Source organism: Aquarana catesbeiana, linkage group LG08 (genome assembly GCF_042186555.1).
Source record: "Aquarana catesbeiana isolate 2022-GZ linkage group LG08, ASM4218655v1, whole genome shotgun sequence".
Lineage (NCBI taxonomy): Eukaryota > Metazoa > Chordata > Amphibia > Anura > Ranidae > Aquarana > Aquarana catesbeiana.
This window is the reverse complement of record NC_133331.1, coordinates 307,338,849-307,345,416: the sequence shown is the minus strand read 5'-3', so window position 1 is coordinate 307,345,416 and position 6,568 is coordinate 307,338,849.

Sequence of the window (6,568 nt, the reverse complement as noted above, 5' to 3'; positions counted from 1 at the left end):
ATGTGGGTTATATACGCCACCTTCAGGTGATGGACACTGGCACACCCAGGACGGGAAGCCAACTCCCTATATAACCCCTTCTGTACAGGAAGTACCTCAGTTTTTTTGCCAGTGTCTAAGGCAGGGGTCTCAAACTGGTGGCCCACATAGGGAGTACCTCAGTTTTTGTAGCAAAGCTATATATATATATATATATATATATATATATATATATATATCTCCCAGAAAAGAGGGGCGGGACCTCTGTGTCCAGTGATGTACTCCAGGAAAAGGATTAGGTAAGCTGTTATAAAAATCCTATTTTCTTTATCGTACATCACGGGACACAGAGCAGCCATAGTAATTACTATGTGGGACGTCCCAAAGCAATGCTGTTTGAGGGGTGGGAGACACAACCAGCATGGCGCCATCAGACCCGAGGACCTATACTGCTGCCGGCAACACAGTGCGCCCGAAGGCGATATCCTCATGCCCTTTTTACATCCACCTGATAAAATCTGGTGAACAACCTATGTACTGAAGGCCAAGTTGCGGCCATGGAGGCCTGGTGATGCACTGCCCAAGAAGCACTAACCGCTCTGGTAGAGGTGCGCTTTGACTTGAAAAGGTGGAACCTTACCTTTTTTAAACCATAGGCCTGAATTATAACCTGCCGAATCCACTTGGAAACAGTGGATTTCGACGCTGCCTGTCCTTTCCTAGGACCTTCTGGCAGCACAAATAAGACATCAGTCTTCCGGATCTGAGCAAATAGACCTTGACCGCTCTCACCACATCAAGACAATGTAGTGACTTCTCTTCCTTTAGAACATGGTTTTGGGAAAAAAAATCGATGGTAGGACAATACCTTGGTTCAGGTGAAAACCTGAGACCACCTTTAGGCAGAAAACTTGGACGAGGACACAACACGACCCTGTCCTCATGAATAAGGAAATATGGCTCTTTACAGGAAACAGCAGCCAATTCCGAAACCCTCCTACCCTGTTTCCCCGAAAATAAGACCTAGCGTGATTGTCGGAGATGGCTGCAATATAAGCCCTACCCCCCAAATAAGCCCTAGTTTATGTCCTTGTAGGTCTTATTTTCAGGGTAGGGCTTATTTTCGGGGAAACAGGGTAGGGCTTATTTGGGGGGTAGGGCTTATATTGCAGCCATCACTGACAATCGCGCTAGGTCTTATTTTCGGGGAAACAGGGTAGCAACCAAGAGCACCAATTTCCTTGTCAGAATGACTAAAGGAATATGCTGTATCGGTTCAAAGGGCTGTTTTTGCAACGCTGACAAAACTAAGTTCAAGTCTCAAGGGTGATCTAACTGGTGGACTAAGCCACACCACCCCTTGCATAAAAACCTGAACCAAAGAATGCGAAGCGAGCGGTCTTTGAACTAAGACCGATAAAGCAGAGACTTGGCCCTTAATAGTTCTCAAGGCCAGCTTCATCTCTACTCCTAATTGTAGAAAGGCAAGAATTCTGCCTATGGTATACTTCCGAGGCTGCCAACCATTGGACTCACACCAGAAAACATAAGCCCTCCATACTCTATAATATATGATTCTGGAAGCTGGCTTCCTTGCATTAATCACGGTAGAGACAACTGACCCGGATAGCCCACGTTTCTTCAGAATGTGGGTCTCAATAGCCAAGCTGTTACATTTAGAGTTTGTAAGGTAGAATGGAATATCAGCCCCTGCGAGAGTAGGTCTGGACGCAGTGGAAGGGACCATGGATCCCCCACCGCCATATTTACGATTTCTGCATACCAGGACCTTCTGGGCCATGCTGAGGCTACAAGAATCACTGGCTTTGTTTCCAGCTTGATCCTGCAAAGAGGTTGTGGCAGTAGCTGAATAGGGGGAAATGCATAAATCAGTGAGAACTGATCCCACTGGGTCACCAACGCATCTGTTCCGCATGCGAGTGGATCCCTTGATCTCCTGGACACAAAGCTGACCAACTTCATGTTGAACCTGGACACCAAAAGATCTACGTCCAAGGTCCCCCATCTTTGGCAAATAACCAGAAAAATGTTGGGGTGAAGGGACAATTGCCCCAGGAACAATTGCTGGCGGCTCAAGTAGTCTGCCTGCCAATTCTCTACTTCCGGAATGAAGACTGCCGATAGGCAAGGAGCATTCCTTTCTGCCCAAGTTAGAATATGGTTCACCACCTTCTGAGCTGCGAGACTCTTGGTGCCCCTTGGTGATTGATAAAGATCACAGCTGTGGCATTGTCGGATTGGATCCTGACAGGAAAACCCTGTAACCTGAATGTCCAGGCCTTCAGAGCCCGATGTTTTACCCGAATCTCTAGGATATTGATGGGCAAGGTTCTTTCGGTTTTTGACCACTGTCCCTGGACAGTTGACTTTTCTAGTACTGCTCCCCAGCCGGAAAGGCTGGCATCTCTCGTTACCACTTTCCAGATAACTGGTATGAAGGATTTTCCCTTCAGCAGATTTCGGGTTATCAACCACCAATTGAGGCTCTCGGACACCTTTGGGGACAGCCGCATTGGAAAATCTAGAGCTTGGACCCTTTTGTTCCAAGCAGACCGGATGCTGTTTTGCAACAGTCTCAAATGGAACTGGGCATAGGGAACCGCTTCGAATGAAGCCACCATCTTTCCTAATAACCTCATGCAAAGGCGAATGGAGGGATCCCTCTTCGACCTGATCTTACAGCGCTGATCTTTGCCTGGGGCAAAAACACCTTTTTCTGGGCTGTGTCTATGATCAGACCTAAGTACGCCAGGTTTTAAGCTCCCTTATGGAGCTTACTTGGCCTGTGTGGGGAAAAACATTAATAAAGCAAAGGGACGCCGCCGCACCCCCTGCAGGAGGGAGGGGGGCTGGAGGGGAGTACAAACTTCTGTTGTACCTCCCGGCCCCTTAGTCCCCCCAGGGGGGAGATAATGCAGTATTGGCAGATCTTTTCCTGAATGAGGAATCCCCCCTGAGATATGCTGCTAGCCGAGCCCAAACACATGCTGTCAGCTGTGACACAGCTGAACTGAGAGACAACGTACTAAGGTATGTGCATTTACTCCCTCTAGTGGAGACTTTAAGGCATGACAACATTTTACCCAAGGAAGAAAAACCATAGGTGGACTTTTTATAGTTCCTAGGCTTCTTCCCTTACCTTATCCTCACCGCAGGATACTGCTGCAACAGACAGATCCAATCTTCACCCATCACGGTGGGCTGCGTTTAGTAAACCTTAAGTACCAGTTCCCTTTTTTCGGGGTTCCACTCCCTTAGACCTGTATAGCACCCCGCCAGGAAAACTTTATGGTAATGTGGGCATGACCCAAAGCACTGGGTCCAGGGGTCCAGCCCTCCAAGGAGAGGCGTTACAGGCAAAACCTCGTTCTTCTTATACGAGGCCCGGGTGCCATCCACTTTGGCCTCAGTGGCACTTTGGATGGATCCGGTCTGTAGAAGCTGAGTCTGTAGAAGGATCTTTCCAGCGGAGCTCCTTAGAGCACATCTTCCAACATGACCAACACCTTAGACACTGGCGAAAAAACTGAGGTACTCCCTGTGTAGGAGGGGTTATTTAGGGAGGCAACTTCCTGTCTTGGGTGTGCCAGTGTCCATCACCTGAAGGTGGCCTATAACCCACATAGTTATTACTATGGCTCTGTGTCCCGTGGTGTACGATAAAGAAAATATTTTATTCTATTTTAATTTATCCAGTTCGGCTTCAGAGCAATTTTTTTTTCCGCACACGTAAAAATCTTAATTTTTGGCAATAAAATTACTTAAACCCCCCAGAACATTCTATATTTTCTCAAAGCAGAGGCCCTGTAGAATAAAAAGGTGATACTGCAAATTTTTGTGTCTTATGATATTTGCGCAACTGTTTATTAAACGCAAATTTTCACGAAAAAAATATAATAAAATAACTTTTAGTGCAAAACCGCGCCCTATAATACCCGTTTTTGGTTAAAATATAAAAGATGAGGTTGGACTCAGTAAATAGATTCCAAACCTTTCATGTCTTAAAACTGAGTGCGTCCGCAATATCGCCAAAAACTATGGTGCCCAAAAAATCACCACAGGTGACGTTTTACAAGCCTTTACAGCTCATCGATTTAGAGTTACAGTGCCTGGAAAAAGTATTCATATCCCTTGAAATGTTCCACATTTTGTCATGTTACAACCAAAAATATAAATGTATTTTATTGGGATTTTATGTGATAAACCAACACAAAGTGACACATAATTGTGAAGTGGAAGGAAAATGATAAATGGTTTTCAACATTCTTTATAAATAAATATGTGAAAAGTGTGGGGTACATTTGTATGGCGCCCCCCGGAGTCAATACTTTGTAGAACCTCCTTTCTCTGCAATTACAGCTGCCAGTCATTTTGGGGATGTCTACCAGCTTTTCACATCTAGAGAGGGATATTTTTGCCCATTCTTCTTTGCAAAATATCTCAAGCTCTGTCAGATTGGATGGAGAGCGTCTGTGAACAGCAATTTTCAAGTCTCAACGCGTTTCGAAGTGGATGGAGAGCGTCTGTGAACAGCAATTTTCAAGTCTCAACGCGTTTCAAAGTCCAGACCTAAATCACAGATTCTCAATTGGATTTAGGTCTGGACTGTGACTGGGCCATTCTAAAAAATGAATATGCTTTGATCTAAACCATTCCATTGTAGCTCTGGCTGTATGTTTAGGATCGTTGTCCTGCTGGAAGGTGCTCTATTGGGTTGAGGTCAGGACTCTGTGCAGGCCAGTCAAGTTTCTCCACCCCAAACTCGCTCATCCATGTTTTTATGGACCTTGCTTTGCACACTGGTGCGCAGTCATGTTAGAACAGGAAGGGGCCATCCCCAAACTGTTCCCACAAAGTTGGGAGCATGAAATTATCCAAAATGTCTTGGTATGCTGACACCTTAAAAGTTCCCTTCACTGGAACTAAGGGGCCAAGTCCAACCCCTGAAAAACAACCCCCCACCATAATCCCCCCTCCACCAAATGATTTGAACCATTGCACAAAGCAAGTTTCATAAAGCTATGGATGAGAGAGTTTGGGGTGAAGGAACTTGACTGTCCTGACCTCAACACAATAGAACACCTTTGGGATGAATTAGAGTGGAGACTGCGAGCCAGACCTCTTGACCAACATCAGTGTCTGACCTCACGAATGCACTTCTGGAAGAATGGTCAAACATTCCCATAGACACACTCCTAAACCTTGTGAACAGCCTTCCCAGAAGAGTTGAAGCTGTTATAGCTGCAAAGGGTGGGCCAACTCAATATTGAACCCTACGGACTAAGACTGGGATGCCATTAAAGTTCATGTGTGTGTAAAGGCAGGTGTCCCAATACTTTCGGTAGTATAGTGTATTTTTTAATAGCCATCTTGCCTTTCACCGCATGCCACCTCCTGGATTAGAGAACCCTTATTCCAGCAAACCCTGTGATTTTATGCTAACGGGTTCCCTTATATGGATACTGTTCACATGTGATCCTGATGAAGATGTTTGACTACTCGAAACGCGTTGAGCTAAATGTTGAGATGAAAAAAAAGGATCTGTGAGCCCTACCTCAGAAATATTGGATATGGTGCTATACATGTTTTGTTTTTACATTTGTATAATAAAATGTATGATTTTATAAATATATTTTTGTGTGGTGCTATTTACTATATGCCTCAAAAAAAAAAGACCACTGCTACAAAAATTATTTTGTTCCATATGTACCATTCAGGATGTGGGCATATAGGACAGAGAACCTCTATCCAAGTTGTATGGAGACCATTATTATTTAAAAAAAATTTACTGTGTTGGTAAGCAAATTTTTCTTTTCTATTCTATTCTACTCTACTCTGTTCCATTCTGTTTTATTCTTTTATTTTCTATTCCATTTTATTCTATTATTTTAGTTTCTATTCCATTCTGTTTTATTCTGTTCTATTGTTTTATTTTATTCTATTCTGTTTTATTATATTTGGTTCTATTATTTCCTTTTATTTCCTACTCTATTCTACTCTATTCTGTTTCCAGGACAGTATTTACTGAATTACACCATTTTTCAAAGGTTGGCGGGTTAGAGGATAGCCAACGTTGAGAACATGAATCTCTATTCTACTCTATTCTGTTTTATTCTATTCTGGTCTGTTCTTTTATTTTCTACTGTATTCTATTCTGTTTTATCCTATTCTTTTATTTTGTTTTATTCTGTTCTATTTTTTTATTTTAATATATATTTTTTTATTATATTCTGTGTATGTATGTGTATGTGTATATGTATATATATGTATGTATGTATGTGTATATATATATATATATATATATATGTGTGTGTGTGTGTGTGTGTGTGTGTGTGTGTGTGTGTATGTATATGCATGTATGTGTATATATATATATATATATATATATATATATATATATATATATATATACTCTGTTTTTCTATTCTATTCTGTTCTATTCTGTTTTACTCCATTCTATTGTTTTATTTTATTCTGTTCTGTCTTATATTCTGTTTTATTCTATTTTTATACTTTCTATTCTGTTTTATTCTGTTCTATTCTATTCTGTTTTAGTCTATTATATTTT